This window comes from Cheilinus undulatus, linkage group 8 (genome assembly GCF_018320785.1).
Source record: "Cheilinus undulatus linkage group 8, ASM1832078v1, whole genome shotgun sequence".
Classification (NCBI taxonomy): domain Eukaryota; kingdom Metazoa; phylum Chordata; class Actinopteri; order Labriformes; family Labridae; genus Cheilinus; species Cheilinus undulatus.
In genome coordinates this window covers 4,913,682-4,936,077 of record NC_054872.1, presented here as the reverse complement: position 1 = coordinate 4,936,077, position 22,396 = coordinate 4,913,682, and positions in this window count along the sequence as shown.

The following is a 22,396-nucleotide window of genomic DNA, read 5'->3' as shown; positions in this document are numbered from 1 at the left end:
GATGCTGCTAAAGCGCCAGTTTTATCAAAACTTGACCACATTTCTTCATCAAAAGAAGAACAAAGAACAGCAGTGATTTCTTTTCAAAAACGACAAAAGTCGTGTACTGACATGTCAACAGTCACCATGGTTTGCTAGATTCTTCGGTAGCTGTGCACATGCACTTCAGTCACAGCTACGTCACGTGTTTTGTTGCTCTGATTGGCCTGTAAAGATGTGACAGACAGAACAGTCATCCAATCACACTCTGAGTTGTTTTCAAATCCTCTGCCTTTTCTCAAACACTTAGTATTAAAGGTTTAAAAAAAAAAAACCCTGCACATGTCTATGATATGAACAGGGAACATTAGATGTAAAAGAATATTTCGAATCTATAATCAGATAGTTTTTTCTTCTCCAAATATATAGATTTGATAATTTCTCTCCATCTTATCTTATTTGAACATGTACAAGAAAGAGAACCCCAGTTTTTGTATCTCTATGTTAGGATCATCTAACACCCTGGTTTTGTCTTCTTCCCACTGATTTGATCTGACCTCCCACTGCAGCCTGCAGGAGATTCACTGTCTATATTTACACTGCAACATTTTTAGTAGAAAATGTCAAACTGTTGGATCGTTTTGGCTGTCTGTTGACACGAGAACGGCGTTTCAGGTGCCTGAAAATGGAACAGTTTGGAAACAGGCTCCAGAGTGAAAATTCTGCAAAAATGCCGCCACCTCCATCTAGACAGAAAAAAATGACACTTTCTGAAAACGCATGTGGGAACAACAGTTTACAGACAGCTGGATTAAGAATGCTACAAACAGATAAATGTGAAAAGGGTAAATATTATTCTTGTTTACAGGGCTATAAATGCCAATTTCATTAGATAAAGTCATCCTATTAATTTTTTAAAGGGTTCCTTTTATCTTCTTTCATTGGTCACCATGATAATCACTGAGGCCGTGAAACTTTGTGGCTTGAATAAACACAAAAACTCTTTGCTAGCTCATCCTTGTTATAACGTAGATATCTGCTGAGAAAAATTAATCTTCCACTGACAAATTTCAGCTCCTACAACCTTTAATTTCTCATAGATTTTAGAGAAATATTTCTGTTACCTATTTTTCAAATCATCTGCTTCTTGGAAAGGATTTAGCCTTTATGTTTCTTCTTAAATTTTCAACACAGAAACTTCAGCCTGTAGACTAACACAGAGAAAAAGCAGTGCAGATGGCCTTGTGGTTTAAGGTGCGCCTCGGCCGGGGTTCACCTCTCTCTCCAGTTCTCTCATCCCTGTTTCTGATTCTGTCCACTATCCTCCTCTGTCAATAAAAGTATGAAAAGCCCAAAAATTGATGTTTTAAAAACAAAAGGAGAAATATAAATTTGGTTGTGAAAAGGCTCTCCTTTAACAGCTGTGCTTTGAGCAAGAAGCGCTGCAATTTATGAGAAAATATATGAGAAATTAAAGGCTGTAGGACGAAAATTTGTCCATGGAACAATGAAGTATTCTCAGCAGATATCAGCGTTAGAACAGGAATCATCTAGCAAAGCATTTTTGTGTTTATATGTGCCAGAAAATTTCACTGCTTCGCTACGATGATGAAGATGATGATGAGGATTTAGAGATGAATTTCTCTCATTCATCCATGTATGATAAAAATATTACACATGATCATGACATCAGAAAACACATTAAAACATGAATGTGCAGTCCTGTTCTTGTTGCAGAGACAGATCGATTGTGCAGAAAATCACTAGAGTTTTTGGTATTTTCTGCATTTTCGTGTGCACAGAGTTTGTTTTCAAAATGTTGCTGTGTAAACATAACCTTGCAAAGCAGATGGATTCCCCCCGTTTCTGTGTTTTTCAACAGTGAATCCATCTTACAAAGCTCCCGTCTGAACCGTTTGGGCCCGGTTAGAAAGTAACAGGACCAATCAGCGTCAAGGGGCAGTATTTTCAGGGGCAGCAGAGTCGTGACATAAACAAGCAGCAGCAATAGCTGGTGCAGTTATGGAGGAAGAGATTAGCGTGGATGCTGCTAAAGCGCCAGTTTTATCAGAACTTGACAATATTTCTTTGTTAAAAGAAGAACAAAGAACAGCAGTGAGTTGTTTTCTTTTCAAAAACGACAAAAGTCGAGTACTTAAATGTCAACAGTCGCCATGTTTCGGGTTAGTCCTCAGTAGCTGTGCACGCGCAGCTTGATAGCTGCTACATCACGGGTTTTGTTGCTCTGATTGGCCCGTAGAGATGTAACAGACAGAACGTTCATCCAATCACACTCCGAGTTTTTTTCAAGGCCTCTGCCTTTTCTCAAACGTTTCCTATTGAAGCTTTCCCAGATGGATGTGTGAAAGAAATCCATCTGGCGTGTCAGGTTAGTGTGAGCGTGGAACTATTTGAAAATGGAAAATGAAGCAGAAGGTTATCATGTAAACAAGGCCTACAGTAAATCTTATGGAGATAATGAAGCCTGGAGAAGCAGGTAGTCATTAGTGCAGCCGTCAGATGAACAGGTATCGTGTGTGGCGCTCACTGACGGACTGACCTCTGAATCTGCGGCCCTCTGCTCTCCTGCAGGGTGAGAGAAAACAATACCATTAACCTCTGACAGAGACAAACACAGCTCTGTGTGAAGGAGGATGTCAGAAGTTTACAAGGTAAACACGCTGGATGACGCTCATCACACACGTCAGTTTGCTGTCACACAAACCCAAACACCACCACACATCACATCAGCTGACTCTGAGGACAGATGAACTTTAGTCCTGGTGAAATCTACCAAAGAGACATGCTCTTTTAAAGATTTTTATTGCTACAATGGTGTGTTTGTTTTTCTGTGAACTTTTCAGTGGGACTTTCCACACTTGGTAATTGAGCACATTTTCAGCAATGGCAAAGGGAAATTTAACATTTTTTCTATGAGCTCCTCCTGAAACTGAACACTTGGAATAAATCTTTTACATTACAAGCTAGCCCTGACTGAAGATATGCATAAAAGCCAAAAATGCACTAAACTGAGTTAATCTGCGAGTGAAGAAAGGGGGTTTGTTTGCCCCGAGGGCACCGCAGAGAGGGAGAAGGCCCGACTACATCTATATCTGATATATACACACACACATATTAGGGCTGTTAATGATTGTGATTAATCTTGAAACCTTAACATGTTAAAAAAAATAATAACCCAATTTAATCATATGACTAAGTTTGACCACAACATGCTCCCGTAGTCCTGTTTATGTGCCTGAGGTGAAGAGGTGAGAGGGTCAGACTCAGCCAGCAGGAGACAGACCCAGGTCTGCTTAATGGTAATTTTCTTTTTAAAAAGCTGGAGAATGTTAGTTAAGATAAAACCAAAACTGTGTGTTCATGCTGCAGTGATGAACTGTCTTTACACCGAAGCACGACGAGACTGAAGTTCCACCTTCAGGCAAAGCACATGTTTGCTAATGTTAGCAAAGACGCTAACAACACGGGATCAAGCCACGGTCATACCACTCCCTTCAGCTGCTTCAGGACAGTTTTCTTCCTCAGCTGCTCAGATAAATGCTGAAAGTGCTCCAAAACTTTGAGACAGTCCTGTTTGATAACAACATTAATCCAGTGTAGAAATCTGCAGTGGAATTGGCAAAATTAAAGTTGATTAGTGAACTTCACGAGCTGAAGACGTAAAATATGATGTATTGAGGTAACCTCAGTAAATCAGACTACTATATTCTGTATGTTATGATGTGTTCAAATGTCAAATAAAAAAATGGGAAAATTTAGTTTTTAATAAGAAACTTCAATAAATACAGTGTGAATGTGTGTTTATATTTGAGGGATACACAATAGATGTGACAGACTGAATCATAGCTTTTTAACTCAAGCTCTACTCAGCTAAGACCACTTGGAGTTTTAATATTTGCCCTTATTTTGTCTTTCCACCAAACTATAGAAAGTATTGATAGTGGTATTGATAAGGACTCAGATCAGCACTTTAATGTGCTGGACATAGAATTAAAAGAATAAAAATAAAACACAACAATAACAACCTTTAGAAATCTAAAAACATGAAAATATACTTAAACTATAAAAAAAAGTGCTGTGATTAATCATAATCACAGCGTAGTGATGGGATGAACTTGATTGATTTTTTTTAAATCAAGTAACAGCACTATTAGTTCTATAAATTATTCTGCCCCAGCTATCTTAGCTTGGCAGATAGATAACAGTTTCCCAAGAAAACTCTGATTCAGGATTTTCTGCTTGTTTTACTTACGAAGCTGTAAAACTGAACACACAAAGAAATGTACATTTCTCTCTCGCAAGAGATTCCTATTCGATACATTCAACATGTTATATGTCTTCTTCAATTAATCTTTATTTATATAGCACTTTTCATACAATGCAATGTAGCACAAAGTGCTTTACACACAACATCCAATTTAAAGAAAATACATTATTTCAAGCCCCCCCCACCCCACCTGACCATAAACCCACCCAGTTACCCCATCCTCTTCCCCACTCAGTAGTCCATACCTTGGCAGATGTGTCATATATATAATGGATCCCTTACCCACAGGAGCATGCACACCGAGGAAACACCCACACAACAAAACATGATATTTAACAAAAAATGATATAGAAAACATTGCGCTAGCTTGATGCTAATGTATATGGGAAATTGCATTGATATGCTAGCAGTTAGCATACATTGATATAACTTTGGTTTTAAAACAGACTTTCAACTTTTATCACAGAAACATATCACAAATACTCTTTGTAAACAATACAGAAAACTCTACATGTGAAAATACTTATCGGCAAATGTTTTTAAAACAGGATGATAGAAGAAAAGTTACGTTCGGGCTCATGGCTGACTTCAGCATAACTACGGCAAGCCCAAGGTTCCAATCAACTCGTGGCATTTTTATAACCACTTTGAGACACAAGATGTCCTACCTCAGTCAATAACATATAACAAAACAATACATGTATATATAACCTGCACACGTAAATCAGTGCACTGCTACACTGCTGGTTTGAAACAATGACTTAGAGCCGGGAGAGTTTTAAAGTGTTTATTCTTTCAAATACACTGATAACAGTGTCATATATCAACACATTTTCAGGAGTGCATGTACAAAATGACTCCCAGATGTCCACTGATGTGGACTGATAAAAACTACTACTAAATCCTCATATACGTTTACATCTAAAAAAAAAAAAAAAAGGTGGTCTGAGTGTTAAGTAACTCTTTAACAAGTCCGTGCACGCTCAAAGAAATGGATGATATTCACTCAGAACTTCACAGGATGAAACATCGGCCTTATGATGCAGATAATTATCTTGTTATTGCTTTGTGAATTTACAAAAATTATGCTTTAAGTCATATTTATGTCAAAAATAATCTCTAAAAGGCTAGTCCTATTAGTGATGAACAATCATCTTATCCACATAATTAAAATAACGCTAATATTCCTTCAACATTTTACACATGAGCAGTGTAGATGTGTAAAATCCACAGACACAGATCCTAATGAGGTGTTTTCCACTTTGGAGCACCCACACATGGCCATAATAAACGCGTTATTAAAGTAGTGTGATGCCATGGCCTTTAACTGTGATTCCTCTGTGGGCGAATCACCAGGATCAAAGGAGGTAAAAAAAATATTCATGTTTGCCTGGATCTTGAATCTAATGAAAATCAAATTGAAATAACCTGTTTACTCTCCAATCTGGAACATTTTCATAGGTAAACACTGATAACGTTGATTCTGACCCAACAACCTGAGAGTAAACACACACCAACACTCACACAGTCACACACATAAAATATCAGTTAGCTTTGGGGAACTTGTGAGGGATTATCAACATCAAAGTCAATAGAAATGTCAGCCTGGCTATCTTTGGAAATGCCAGCAACCCTTTGCATATCCGTACCACACAACCAGTACCACACACACACAACACACACTGACACTCACACACACCTGCCCCTAGCAGAGGAGGTGATTAAAGCTGCTCTGGTGAGTGTGGCTTTTGATCTCCAAACATACTGGAAAGCACTTAAAGGCAAAGCAGGCAGTTAAGCAGCAGAAACAGATGACATCACAGCCAATCAGGGTCTCCCTGGGCCCCGCAGGGCCCCTCCCTGCAGCACTATCCACTCCATGAACAGGATTAAGCAAATACACCCAGCTCAGGTCCAATGTTATGGTAATATTCAGGCATTTCCAGGTCATCAGAATGAGGTGCATGGACTATTAGCAAGTGGCACTGTTAGGAGTCTCCTGATGGGCTCCATCCAGGGCTTCAAATCAGTTTAAGAGTTGCTAAAGATGGTTTATTTTTTTCCTGATCTGGTTCATCCTAAGCCTCATGTGTACGATATTGTGATTTAATGGTTTGTAAATTCCAATATCTTATGCTTTAAGCTTTATAACTTGTTAATTTTAAACATGATAAGGCTTAGATTGGGCACAAAATTCAAACTCACCCCTTCCTGAGCTGCTACAGATCTCTCCAAGCCAATCCCATCCAGTCCCATCCAAATCAGTCTTAATTGTGTTGTTGTTTTAATTTTAGGTCATGATCTTAGATTAAAGGGATGTTTCAGTATTTTTGAAGTCGGGCCATATGAGTTACCTAGCAGTGAAAGTGGCATTAGTCTCTAGTGATTTCAGTGTGCATTGCTCTTTTAAGAAGGACTCACTGGTTGTGCATGCCAGGAGTTGGTATACAGTGTAACAGATAGGTACAGTTTCTCCTGGGAATTTAGTGAGTTTTTAATTTAAAAAAAATGGGCCACCAAATAATATTGGCTCAAACCTGAAACACTATTGAAAACTTTTGAAGCATTTTATTTTTTTCCCCAGAAGGCCTCTGTGTTTTGTCTGTTTTGCATTGTGGGCTTTGGCTACAAAACAGATGCTTTCTGGGAATATAATAATATGCTTCAAAAATTTAGATAGTGCATATGTTTGAGCCAATGCTGTTTTGTGGCCCATTGTTGCCAAAAACTCACTCAGTTCCCGCACCTATCTGTTACACTGTAAAGCCTAGCATTAGATTTTTCTGGTACTTGAGGCGATTTTGGACAGGGGCACATATTTTTGCTAGAAAAGCCTGAAAAAGTGATTTTTGCATAATATGTCCCTGTTAAAGGTTCAGGATACACAAGTATAATTTATTTTGGGGGGGTATTTGACTCAATATAAAATCAAGAAAAAGGGCAGCTTCACTCATTTTTGAGTTTCTAGACAGTAACCAGAAAAAACAGTAATGGCCACCACTTCTCCTATATGTTTTTTTTTAATTAAAATGGTAAAATGAGGAAACAAACTTTATAAAAAGCAGGTGGATCTTGTTGTATGTGTTTTTCTTTCGTTGATTTATAGTAAGGCAGTAAGAAGCGAAAGGGGATGGTCATGTGACCTGAAGGTAAACGTGGATGGTAGGATGGATGGATGGATGGATGGATGGATGGAACAGAAACCCCAGATCAGAGCAAGCATCAATTACGACAGAATGACACTGGTTAAGTCAGAAGCAGAATGAAGGAGGAGCTGGGGTGGAAGAGGGATGCAAGAGCAGCTTGCAGAGAGAGCAGCAGAGGCAGGTTTAAATAAGGCAGCATGAGAGCGACTGGCCAATAGTGTACTGAGAGCACATCAGGTGGCCGTCAGCTGATCTCAGTTTCTCAATTTAATGGCTGACAAGGCAAATACACAATAACTTCCAGGTTTTTGGGGATGCCAATCAGATTTCAGGGGGTCCTGTTTGGCCCTCTCTAACATTGGCTCTGCCCCTGGAATATAATAGCTGCTATTTGCTGCCATAACCCATCAGGGAGTTGGAAAACAAGATATTGTTATTATTTTGTTGCAGATGTTTCAATTAAGCCACAAAAACATCAACAAATTCTTTTTGACAAGAAGTTTGTGTACAGAATTAGCATGGTGGCACAGCCATGTGCTAAAACCTAGATACAATACAAGTAGGCACAAGCGTCATGCTCTAATGTGGGTCATATTTCATGTTATTTCTTAAATCTGCTGCAGACCAATCAAATCGGACCATGAGCCGCATTTGGCCCCCAAGCCATAGTTTGGGCTTCCCTTGGGATAATCAAACTCTATCCTTAGAGTGATTTATTTCATTGATGATTCCTTTGCTGAAGTCTGCTGGTAATGTGCGGCTTGAATTGATTCTATGTTCTACAAATATTCATAAAATTAACATTTTTTTCCATTAATACATAAAAAGGGGAAACTTCTTTTCTTGGATGTGTTTTAATTCCCAACATTTCTTAAACTGTCTAGGTATTTGTTAACACACAGGCTTGGATCAGTGATGACCTTTGACCTTGTTTTTTAAACCTCATTAAAGCAGAGATATTCCTGAGAGTCTGTTTTTGGTCCGTGGGGGTAAAAGCCCATAAAGCTTTCAGAGACACAATAACACAGACTGAAATAGATCCATCAGACCTCATCGCCCCCTCTCTCTGTGCTACACACTGAAGAGGAAGCTTAGTGGACCTCTGACCCCGACTCACTCATCTCCATCCATAGAGCCGTAACAGGAGACCGCAGAGCCTTGCGGTGTGTCTGGGGACCCGTACCGCCTGGGGCCACCAGCCACAACACAGCTCATCCCCCCCCCCAACCCTGCAGCTGTCCTCTCATGCTCCACAGCCCCCACCCTGCAGCTCCCTGAGCTAGAGAGGAAACAGCCAGGATGGATGACTTTGTTTAAAGCTGACCCCTAAAAACTCCTCCCTCCCGCCTCAGGTATCACAACACATGGAGCTCCTTAATGGAAACATGAACTGTAGCTGTAATCAAAAGCTCTAAAGGTAACACCAAACATACACAAGAACACACTAAAGACTGCTTCCATTTACATGTGCCTGAGGGATCGTAACTCTGTCAGCATGTGAAAATTACTCCTGACATTTTACTCACAGCCATTTCCTCATTAGAGGACCTGAAACAGTTCCTTCCGGATTTTTCTTTTATGAATAAAAAGATCTATTTTGATGCCATAGGTTCTTTCAAGATGACGTCACACAGCAGCAGAGAACTCCCCTTGGTTGATTTGATTTCTGCAAAGAGAAATGCTAAAAGGCCATGTTTGAGCTGTTCATGACTATGCCAGATGTTCACAGTGTTTAAATAAAATCATCTTAATTCCTGGGCTACTTTTGTGATCTGAAAGTCAAGAAATAATGAGGCAAATAAAAAATAAAAAAATCTTAAAACTAAAGGAGTAATGGTGTGCTTTCCACAAAGCAGTCTGGTTAAATTCCATACGTTTTGCCACGGTTTAGCCTCAGCTCTGTGTTTCCTCAGCTTATGTCCATTTCACCAACCTCCAGCCTCCCTCGTTGTGACAGGAAATCCGTCTCTTTTAAAAGATCTGGACCATTTGGCTCAGCTCACTAGAGCTGGTTGTTTGGCTCTTCATTTGGTACCACTTTGGCTTTTAAATGTGGATTAAAGAACAACAAAGAATGAGGAAAGGAAACTGGTGCTCAAACAGGAGCTAGCTACCATGGCTATCATAAAAGACCTGTTTCTTAGCACATGCTCATCCAGGAATGGCTCATCATCTCCTGGTCACCTGCCCTGTGAGGTTTATTTGGTTAATAGTACATTCCAGTTTCAATTAAAAGCATGTTTGTGACAAAATGAGGATTTCTTTATATGTTAAAAATCAGCTAGCCTTTTAGCTCAGCACAGGGCTCTTCTAAACTCTTAGCTACCTCTATCTGACTAGATGACATTACACACTAGGAGGCGAGCAGGACTGAGTATTTGTGATATTACCTCTACATCAGATGAATCAGTATGACTTGAAAAATCTTTTTTGGTAAAGTGTACATCAAATTTTTCTGGTCGTAACTGCAGCCTTCATTTCCATTGAGAGTTTGAAAGTTCTAACTTCTCCCCGCTCCCTTTGATCCCTTTACCCCACATCCTGACCCCCAACGGACATTTGGGATCACATGATGTCCAACCGACCGGTGGACAGACGTCATATTAAACCCTATGGATTAAGAATGGGATGTCACTTAAGTTCATATGCAAGTCAAGGCAGGTGAGCAAATACTTTGGGCAATATAGTGTAAATTAATTTATAAAACGATCTCAATCAAAGTACTTTACATAGAGGTTAAAAGAATACGGATAAAAACACTTGGCAATAAAAAGGTTAAAGAATCAACAGACGCATAGAAAACATACTGAAACAATAAAAAGGACATCATGAAACTGACAACAATTTAAGACTCATTCGCAACCTTGAAAAAGTTGGTCTTCAGCTTTGCTTTAAATGGAGGACGCCTAATTTCTACAGGTAGACTGTTCCACAATGTTGAAGCACGGAAGGAAAAAGCCCGCTCACCAACTGTCTTTTGAAGGACCTCTGGGACACTCAGAAGCCCAGTCCCTTGGGAACGCAAAGCACGAGTAGGTACAGGTTCACCAAATCCGACAGGTATGATGGTGCAATGCCATTCACAATTCACAAAGTGTTTCTCTCTCCATCATATGCTGATAATTTATCTTAACTGGCAACAGATCAGTAACATGTAACAGTAACAAAATTCGAAGTTGTTGCTTCTCCGTCTGTTATTCTCGTGCGGCAGGTCTTGCACACGGCAATTGGTTTTTTGTTTATGACATCGGTGCCCGGTGTTAATGACTGCCACTCTCCAGCAGTCTGACGCTCACAGAAATGTAATCCAGACCCTCATTGTTTGTTCTTAAACCTGATTGGACATTAATAGATGCATTCAATGGGGCAGATTCTGTAGGAAAATTTGGAAGACAGAATAACGGTCACGTTAGTTGAATACTTTGAATGGGGGCACATTTTACTGAACACACTCACTCAAAATCTCAAGTACTTTCAAGTCATCACACTAAAGTCCAAGTCAAGTCCCAAGTCATTGATGTCAAAGTCCAAGTCGAGTTGCAAGCCTTTGATAATATTGTCAAGAGGAGTCCAAAGCCATCAAAATTGTGACTCAAGCCTGATTTGAGTCCAAGTCACGTGACTCGAATCCACACCTCTGGGAACTATCAATGCTGAAAAGTAGAGAGAGGTTTTAGAGCAGCACATGCTCCCATCCAGACAACTTCTCTTTCAGGAAAAGTCTTGGCTTTTTCTGCAAGAAAATGCTAGACTACATAGCACATCTGTCATAACAGCATGGCTTCACAGTAGAAGAGTGCGGGCGCTGAACTGGCCTGTCTGCAGCTATAGAACACATTTGGAACATCAGAAAAGGGAAAATCCAGCAAAGAAGACCCTGGACTATTCAGCAGCTAGAATCCTACACTGGGAAAGAATGGGACAACATTCCTCTCCCAAAACTCCCTGAAGTTTACAGACTGCTATCAGAAGCTAAGCACATCACTGTGATTTAGATCACTGACTTTGGTCCAGGAGATCTGGGGTTCAAATCCTAATCAGTATCCAGTGCAGCCCTGTGGGCAAGGTCCTTAACATGAACGCCTGTCTGTCTCAGATTTACATCGCTTTGGACAAAAGCGCTTGGCCCTGTCCCTACTTTTTTGGGATGTGTTACTGCCATCAAATTCAAAATGAGCCAATGTTAGAATGAAAACATAAAATTTCTCAGTTTCAACATCTGATATGTTGTTTATGTTCTGTTGTGAATAAAATATTGGTTTATGAGATTTGACGATAGTTGTTTGCAGGCATAGTTAGCTCCTGATGCCTGCAAACAAATATTTAGATTTTCATACATCAATATGACAAATGTTTGCCTGCAAATCTCAGTTTAGACCATTTCACACTGGCACAAACAATGGAGGTGATCAAGAATAGTGAGAATAGTGAGCGTGTGATCGATGTATGAGGTCTCAGTGCTGATACGATTCTGGCAGGACTTGCTTTTATGGTCTCTCTGTTTTACCAGGAGAATGAAGGAGAACATTTCTTTGATTCAAACGTGATATTTTTATGCAGCTACTAAGGTCAGAGACGTCTGGCTGCTCCTGAGCTTCTGAGGACTTAATTGAATCCAGAAAAAGTGGAAACCAAATCCCTGCCAGCCTGGTTTACAGTTCAGGCAGCTCAGCCAGGACGCTGCATGCAGCCGTGGCTCCGGTCCTGCCTTACTTTACATGGACTGTGAGAAACAGCCTCACAGCAGTGGTCGTGGCAGGTCTAAATACAGTCTAAATCATTAAAATCTCAGCTCCAGCATGTGTTTGCTATAAGGGCAGCACAGGGAGCCTCAGCAGTGATCATTTAATGTCTTTACTACATCAAAACCCCCAAAATTCCTTGGCAAGACTTTTCTAACTTGTGATCTGGTCCATGCTTCATTTATGATGATTTCTTTTGGCTGGAAGGAGATGAAAAACTCCAGTTGGGCTTCAGTTATAGAGAGAAGCTTATTTTCCAGGACTGAGGGAGAAGGCGGAATATTATGTTTAGGACCTTAATAAAATCAAATGCTATTTCAGAACTGGATAAAATGTGCATGTCCACTGCAGTTGTTTGGTAAAATAATGAAGCACGGATGACTTGTGTTACACCACGGCCTAACTTTACATGATGTGAGCATCAGTGAGAAAGGTTGCTGAGCGCTAACGTAGTGACCCAGCCCTGCAGGGCGATGTTTCACCCTGTCGCCTTCTTCCTGTTTTCCTCTCTGTTGCTCGTGTTGAGATGGGGAAAGAACAAGAAGAGGTCAAAGATAAGGGATAACAAGTGTTGGAGAGGAATACTTCCTTCATTTTGTTAACTTTCCTCACTCTGCAGCTGATTTGACTGTTTTACAAAGTGAAGATAGCTACGTATTAATAATTTCCATAACCATGTCTGACTTGTGTCAGCATGAAGGCTAAACTGTCCCAAAGCTGTTAAAGGCTCTGCACGACGAAACGCCACACTTCCATTGGGCCACATTTTAACTAAAAGAGACAGATGTCATTTAACAAGGGGAAACTGAACTTTTTAAGTGTGTGATGCTACAACATAACCTGGCACACCAGATGGATTTGTTTCACACCTCCATCTGGTAAACCTCCCATAGACAGTGTTTGGGTAAGGGCAGAGCCTTTGAATAAAAACTCAGAGGGTGATTGGATGGCATGTGTGTCACATTTTTACGGGCCAATCAGAGCAACAAAACATGTGACACTGTAGCCCCCACCGAGGAGTAAACTCCATAGAGAGTTGCCTGACGAGAACCATGGTGACTGTAGACATGTCAGTACACGACTTTGATCGTTTATGAAAAGAAAACAACTCACTGCTGTTCTTTGTTCTTCTTTTAACAAAGAAATGTCGTCAAGTTCTGATAAAACTGATGCTTTAGTAACATCCATGGCCTCTTGTTGCTGCTTGCTTACGTCACAACTCCGCCACGCCATGAATGTACTGCCCCTCATCACTGACTGGTCCTGTCACTTTCTAACTGGGCCCAAATGGTTTAGACGGGGATTTTGCAAGCTGGATTTGCCAGTGAGAAACATGGAAACGGGTGAATCCATCTGCTCTGCAAGGTTAGCTGCATGATGCATTGTCTGACGCTCACATAACGTTAGAGGATGGCGTTGCCTTGCAAAGTACGTTAGGATCAGGATGAGAATGCTTCTGTTGTTACTAGCCATGATGCTGTACCGCCATGCTGTTAACCTCCAGCAGTAAATGATTTAACGTACAGTCGGAGTGAAACTATTAATTGTAATAAAAGTAACCTAACAGGGTTAAGATAAAACAAGATCAACCGCTGTGTGAGCTAGTTGCTAACTCAGCAACAAAGTGCAAACCAAAAATACAAAAACACTGATGTTATGGTGAAATTACAAGTATGATGGGATGGCATACTTACTCTCAGAGTAGTATGCAGTATCTATTTTTGAGTGTCCAGTTGTGTGTAGTTGTGCAACCACTGCTCCCTAGTAATGAAAAGCCATTTAACCCTTTAAGCATCAAATTTGTAAAATTGCGACAAGCAACACTGCTGAATTAAACAGGCTGTAGCTGCAAATATGGTGCCTAATGTTGTTACTACTTTACACCAGGAGATGGCAAACATGAGTAACTTCGATCCCAGTCGCATTTGTGGGTGTGTTTCTATTCAAAGTTTTGGAGAGAGAGAGTTTTGAAAGACCCACCCCTGGTTGAGGAGACAAGGAAGCGGTACTAGTGGTTGTAGTTTGAGAGTAACAGAGAGAAAGAGAGTGAATAGCCGTGTTAGAAGTTGTGGGAGAAAATGCACAGCCAATGGCGGTAAAGGCCGCTTGGTGATGTCAGAATATGCAAATTAGATGAGTGAATTTACTCCCATCACAAACTTTGGGTCATACTGAAGATTCTTCTCATTTACAGTATGCCTTTATCTCTAACCACTTTCAAGCTACAGCCTGCTGAAATCTTGATATCAAAATTGAATATTTTCTTGAAAAAACTCTGGCGCCCAAAGAGTTAATTCAGAAAACAATGACACTGCCATTAAAATATGTAGTTGGATTGCTTACACTGTAGTAGTGTGTCATTGGCGGATGAACCAATACAAAGAGCTGACGTTTTTATGTGGAAAAATGGGAGTTGGCTGCGTTTGAGAGCCATTTCTTCCCAGGCCTGTTTCTAGTTTTGTGGGGGCCCTATGCAGAATACTGTTTTGGGGCCCCTAGTGTGCCAAACTATGATGGAGAGATTCCAAATCCAGTAAATGATCCATGAACATGCTAATGATGCATGCATGCATGATATGCATGCTAAGCTCTCCTATCAAAATGAAACATCTTAAGCTGAGCCACTCTCTTTGTGTCAATAAATCAAACACATATCGAGTGTTTTTAAAAATTGTTTACTGTAAAAGCAAGAACAAACCTGATGCAACTCACTAACTAGCATTCATCCGAGGCTATCTGAGGACATATAAACTAATTTTGTGACCAAAATGAAAAAGAGCAGCTGTTTTTCTTTTTTTTTTTTGTTACAAACAAGAAATGGATCTTCCAGAAAATACGCTGATCCAGTCATTCTCATCCTGCCTGTCAGTGAACCTCACTCACTGACAGAGGGGTTCAACAATTTTTAATTAATTTTGCCTCAAAAACACTGGCAACAGCTTATCATTGTGGCTTATTTTAAAACATACAGTAAGGTATAAAGTCAGGTAATCCTAATTCTCCTCAGATGAGGCTGAACATTCAGCTTTGGAGCATTTACAAAGTCCATGTATAGCAGGAAACCGCCCTGATTCCTTCCTTTGTTTTGTTTCTTTAAATCAATGCAGAATAAAGGTTTAACCTTTCTCCTCTCAACCACAGGCACACCATTGCTCCAACAATATTCTGTATCAATCACCACTGAAATCACCATTATTCTGGAAATAAAACAGTTCAGTGTAATTATATGAGTTATTACATTCACAAAAATAAATACGTAGCTACACAGTATAGCTATAATGAAGCCAAAAGGTACCAGATAGAAGGCTGTGTTGGAACCAAATAAGCAGATCTTTAGTAATGAGTGGAGCCAAATGATCCAGAATTCATCACTTTAACTTTTACTTTATTTTCAGCCAGGCTGTAAACATGTTTATTTCTGTTGTATAAAATAAATGTGTTAATATTGGCCCTAAAGAAAACTCGTTTGCACATGCAGACTGCCTCAAGTGTAAAATAATGGCACTGCAGTTTTCTTTACTTTTGCACTGACTTCATTTATCAACACTGAAGGTTCTGGCAAGAGCTGAACAATTTGGAAAAATAATTTATCTGTGATTTTTTCCCCCCAATATTGCGATTTGATTTGCAATTTTTCTTTAAACTCTCATCTTATGTATTTTCCAACAAACACAAGCAATGAATCATTATGTATTATAACCAATACTGTATCAGTTAAAAGTAGGGTTGAATTTTATTTTTTTTTTCAAATTGTGATGATTTTGACTTGTGTTGCAAACGGGATATGAATTAATGTATTGAAGGGAACGATCATTTTTATGTCATCCTCATATTCAATCAGAAAAATGTACAAAAATGAAGAAAGTAGGATTATTTAGACTGACGTCAACACGTTCAATAACGCGAGTCTTGAATGTTGTAAACAATGAATGAAATCGTCATTCCTACCATCATATTATTGTTGATTTTCTACTACCAAAAGCGACAACTTGAAGAGCTGTACAAAAGGCTGGTCCAAGTTCATCGTATGAGTTTTATCATTAGACGACAACTTTATTGTCAAGGAGAAGAAAGTATGCAATCCTGCGAGCTTCTGCAGCACCACCTCAGGAGAGAAGGTATGTGTTGTAAAACTCTTGGAAAGATGAGCTGTCAATGATGAGGTATAACTTTATCTACAATTTTATGAAATTTTCCGTGCTTGGACATCTCCATTTAACATAATAACGCACACTTCTACTCCTCGCGTAACGTAAAGCAGCTGCCGTTAGCCCACCCTGTCCAGGCTGCGGGATAATTTCAGTCCATGAGATTGTTGTGGGCTCTTCCGCGGCTCATTTTGTTATGGTGAAGGATTTCCTTTGCCGGTAGCCATGTCGTAATTTCCTGTCATTGATACGAAGGTCCGAACCTTTCAATATAATGCTTTCACACTGGGCATGAACCGGACCGTGGTTCCGTTTGGTTCGGACCGAGAGCACCTCTTTTAATCGGACCAAGGTCTGGCTGTTTGGTCCGGACCACGGTCCAGGGGAGGTTTCACACCTATCATTTTGGTTCGGACCAAACAGAAAAGTCCAAAAGTCCGGACTAAACGGCGTAGGTGTTAGCTAGCATGGCTATAAAAGCTTTGGCTAAAGCTTACAAATGTAAATCAAGCCTTGTTCATGTTTCTGTTTCTGAAACAGGTTTTTATGTAATTTATTCCCAGATTAGACCTCTGACCTTCTTCTCTGTTTTATTTTATTTAAGTGTTGCTTATTCTGTGTGTTTTTGTAATGTGCTTATTTCATGTTTGTCTGTGAACAAAACTGAAATCTCTTGACAGATAAATGTCTGTGAGAGGGGATCTGAGATCTGTGGTCTGGAGCCAGACTGTCCTAGTTTTATCTAATTTCATTACTTAAGAGGTATTTATTGATTTAGATTTGAACTACTAAACTCACTTGGATGGAAATGTGTCATGCTGACACACGTAAAACTGACCAAAGTGGTTGGATTATTTTTTTGAGTGCATGCAACCTTAAAAGATTGGTTTCCACGTGTTTATTATGGAACATAAACATGATTTCTACTAAATGGCCCTGATTGCAGTGCACTCTGAACAAAGACTAAACCAGATGTTGAAGCAACGTCTCATAGATCCCAGAACACAGATGAAGACCCTCTAAAATCCCCACATAGATGGAGACATTCCTTTTCAAACTGTGGTAATCACATAGTCTAGTGGATTTCACTGCATGGTTGTTTTGTACGGGTGTAAAGGTCAAACTACCAGCAGCAGTTTGAGGCATGTGGTGAAGAAAAGAAGGAGTTTTTAAAGAAAGTACATGATCCCAGCTGACGTTATGAAAGTGTGGTTTTCTGGAGTCGAAGGAAAGCACATTAAAACTTTGGAAAATGCTTTAACTGTTTCCCCTGCAGAGGTTAGCAAAGTAAATACTTGGTAGTTAAAGATCGTTGACTCATGAATCATGACCAAAGCCACAGTCACCGTTCAGAGCGATAAAGCTGGATGGAAAGACCTGGAAAGATCTCCTGACCCTCAGGGCAGAAAAATATCAAATGAGCAGGCTCGTTTTACAGCTGCATAATGAGAGGAAATAGTGCTGGCACACTTTGATTCTGACTTCCTCCTCTTTATAATCTCGATATATGGGTAATTGGAGGGTTGAGTGAGAGCAGAGTTTGGGGCGGAGGGTGTCGTGTCAGCGTTCGGGGTCTCAGGTTTCAGCAGGAGAGGAATGAATGAGTTTTCTGTCATTGTGGATGTGAGCGGAGCCTGGGGGCCGAGCTCCAAACAAACAGCACTCATCCATTCATGATAAGATGGGAAAAGACACTCTCGCATCCAAACAGGGAGCTCGTGTAACACCATGAGGTAGCAAAACAAAAATAAAGAGTTTAGAGGCTTTTCAGTAAAGTGGAAATTTCTCCAACTCCTTCCCTGCCCCTGCATTTCTAAACACAGTTGGTTTTAGTGTGTTAATCTAAAAGCAACAACTCTCAAGTATCTTAAACTGTGCAAATAAGACATTAGACGACATAAAATACACAGGAGTTAAAGTCAACTGCCTATCTGTGTCTCCTCTTTTTTGGATTTATTAGAAAATTGGTTACTCAATGTGGAAAGCACGGCTTGCCTCAGTTTTTTAAAGTAGGGGTGGGAAATTAATTAAAATTAGATTAAAATACATAATGGCCTGCTGCAATTTTCAAATCATAGAAGATGCAATATTTCTTTCACCTGAAATTTGTGTTAAAATACTGTTTAAAATATTTTGCAGCAGCAGCAGCGCCATAATGCATGACATATGCAATCATTCATCAGTCTTCAAAAAAATCCTACCTTCTAAATTTTTGTACTTTTTTCTTATTAAATTTGAGAATCACAAAAACCCTTCAATGCAACAATTCATATCCAATTTGCAATATGAATCAAAATAATCAGAATTCAATATTTTTAATGAATTATTCAGCCCTTGTTTAGGAATAAAAGAGAGTTAAGGAATAAATGTGTTTAAAATCATAGTTGCAGTATTGGGAGAAAAACATTGCAGTTAGATTCTTTTCTAAAATTGTTCAGCCCTGTTTTAAAGTATAAATTAACATTTTAAATGGAAACTTTGATGGATAATTAAAATATGATGATAAAAAGTAAAAAAAAAAAAAAAAAGAAAAAAAGCTTTTTCAACCCTCCAGAAAAAATCACATTCAGGATGTTTGCAACTCAAACAGGTCCCTGCAGAAAAAAATGATATGAAAATTATATAAATATTTTTTCTGCTTTCAAAGCATATATCTTCAGATTGGCATTAGCACTATGCAGACCTATAAAGTTTTTATGCATTTTTTAAAATGAAAATTTGTCATAATAGCACCTCCTACTTTAACAAGAAAATGCAAAATATAAATGAAGAATTGCAGAGTTGAATCTTTGTGCTGAAGTTTTTAAAGCCTTGTATATGTCAATAAATTCTAACAACACTGATTTTGTGAGATGTGTCTGGCTGCAGACCTCAAGCAAACCTCTACACTGGCGCGTTCAGCCACAGATCTGTACGCTGGGGCGATGACATATATTACCTGAGCTGAATTTTCTGCTCTAGCCCCTTGCCCACTGGCTTACCCTAAATCTAACCACCCAGGTTTTAATGCCTAAACCTAACCACTCAGGTTTAATAGCGTAGACGGGGTCTGCTATTGCACGCCCCAGCGTGGGGATCAGGGTCAGCGGTCCAGTCATGCTGACAACAGCTAAAACGCTGCATGCCCCAGGTCTGCTGCTGCACGCTCCAGCGTGAAGGTTTTGTTGAGGTCTGCAGCCAGACCCTCTTGGATTTTGTTGCGTTATTTTTGAGCATTACAGGTTTATATCAAAAACTCACCCTAAGGACCCTTGAAACCCTGCAGAAAAAGTGCTATAAAATCATATGAATTAACATTTTTTTCCTCTTTCAGAGCTTAAATCTTTTAATAAGCTTCAGTTCTAATCATTAATATGAAGTTTTATTGATTTTTAAATAATCTATATATATATATCAAAGGACTTTATTGGGTCCTGTGGCCCCCAGAGGGTTAAGAGAGCCAGCTACTAACTTGTCTGTATTTTAGTGTTGATGCTGGTGTGGTTGACATGATCTTGCATTGTTCAACCATGATGTGATCTCATCAAAGTAAAACCTGTCTCATGGTATCGCTACACAGGGTCAGATGTTGAACTGGACATTACCAGAGAAGAAGACTTATTTACTTTGACATGTTGGAGCAGCATTTTAAGCACCTGATGAACTCAGACGGCAACAACATGGCAGACTAAAGAATATAGCGGGCCATGAGCACTGTGAATAAAACGCCTAAAGATCAGACAGTGTTTAACATCCACAGTCAAGTTAAGAGGATGGGGCACAACAATTTCAGTAACAGTGACCTAAAAGGATTGTAGTTGTTTACAGGGCATCTCTGTTGGTCCATCTGTGGGTTTAACACTGAGGTAACATGGCTCTATTTGTCTTGAACAGCACTGCAGTGAAAAACAAATGTATAACAACAGATTGGACAGCTGTGGCTTCAGATTATGGCTCATTTTTATCAGGTCACAGATGATTTAAAGAAAAAGGCTCTGATGGTGTTCAAAGAAATGCCTGTAGATGCTGTAAAGCACTTTATTGTCTGCTAATTGATGCTCTGCTAAAGCTTCGTTAGATTAATGAAACGCTATGTTATTTTGTTAAAGTACTTCACAATAAGTCATCGGTTGTTCTGTTGTATTGCCTTTGCTCTGAGGAGAGCTGAGGCTGGGGATGAAGTACTTTTTAGATTTAAGATCTTTACACAGTGGGTCCGTTATCTTCTGATGAGTTTTTTTCAGATCCATAACCCAAAAAATACATCACACACTCGGATCTTGCACACTGGACCCGATTATTTGCCTTCACTGTGAAAATTCATAGAATGTGGCAAATTGTTTCATACTTCGAGCCTGTGTCTCTGTTGCTCCTTTAAAATCCCGCTGTTCCATTTCCATGGCTGATATCCACAAACTACGGTGTTTGAAGGGAGGTTTCGGTGTGAGAGAGGGAGGAGTTGGACGGGGGTGAGTGTGCGAGAGAGAATAAAGCAACAGGCACTGAAATGAACCATCATTCACCGGTCTATTTGTTATATTTCCATGGCTGAAATCCACATAAAAAAAGAACAAACTTTGGTGTTTGCAGTGAGGTTTCAGTGCATGAGAGAGGGAGAGAGAGATAGGAGGGGTCCAGCAGGTGAGAGCAAGTGAGGAGGACGCTGCGGACACTGATTTGAATCATCAGTCACCTATTTAAATGACTTCAACTGGTGTGAAATTTTGCACAAACTCAAGCCTGTTCTGAAAAAGAATATGACGGACAAAGATTTCGGCACGTGTGTGCAAATGTCATTAAAACAACCTGAGATTGATTTTCTTTTTTAACGTACGAACAATTCGGACAAAATAATCAGACCCAGTGTGCAAAGCCCTTTAGTTTTATCTTCAGACAACAACAGTTTTAGTTTTAGTCACATTTTAGTCCTGTTCACCCTTCATAGTTTTGTCTAGTTTTAGTCTGAAAACATTTTAGTCAAGAAAAAGTCTTTATATTTTAGTCTTTACTTTTAGTCACATCATATTTTCTTTCTTAAAAAATTAGCCAAATTGTAAAAATTAAATGAACACCCATACGGTCAGCACATAGTACGATCCATAGCCTACAAGTAATCTGAAATAAACTGATGATTTTATATACCAGTCTCTTTACTGATTAGTGATGGGAAGTTCGGCTCTTTTCAGAGAGTCGGCTCCCAAAGAAGAGCCGGCTCTTTCGACTCCCGAGCTGCTCTTTATTTAGGATCTTTTGTAGCCCTATATTTTGCCTTAATTTCGCCAAAAAATAATGGTTAGTGTGTTGAAAACCCTTTTGCATTCAGTGTTTTTATGAAAAGCCTTATAATTGCCTAATTTTGTGCATTTATTCTGTTACAAAACCATTCTTAAGTTTAGCATCTAAATTCCTCTGGTTAGGGTTAGACTTAATGCTGAGCGGATATAGACGCGTTTGCACATGCGCAGTACAAATCGGGTTCCTGGGACGGATCGGGAAGTGACACCCCCCTCTCTGTTTTCACATAATGGTATAATCCTTTATCCTCACGTGATTGGCCACATGGCCGCCATGCTGGCCAATCAAAACAAAGTTCTGACCAGAGCAGGGGCACTAGAGCTAAGCAGCGAAAAGAAAAAAAAAACAGGGAGCCGGCTCTCACTCTATGCGAGCCGGCTTTTCTGATTCACCACAAAGCATCGGCTCTCAGAGCCGCAGCTTTTGTGCATGACCCATCACTATTACCTATCATATTAGTAATATTAATAGGAATATCCCTTCATCCCTCTATCATCCATATGTGCTCATTTTCTCCCTTTGAAAAGAATAATCCAAGCAAACAAAACAGAGAAACAGCTGCCGATGCTAATCCTGCTCTGTCTGACAGCAGGATTAAATATCTTGGACTGTGATTGGTGGTGAACTGGGATTTTGAAAGTGGCAGAAATGGGTTACACGTGGCAAAAAATGGAAAAAAAGTGGCAAAAAAAGAAAAAGAAAGAAAACTAGGTTAAAGTGGCAAAAACAGGCATAAAAAGTGTTAAAATGGGATTAAAAAGTGGCCCAGATGTGTTCAAAGTGGCAAAATGGGTGAAAAAATGGGTTTAAATGATGAAG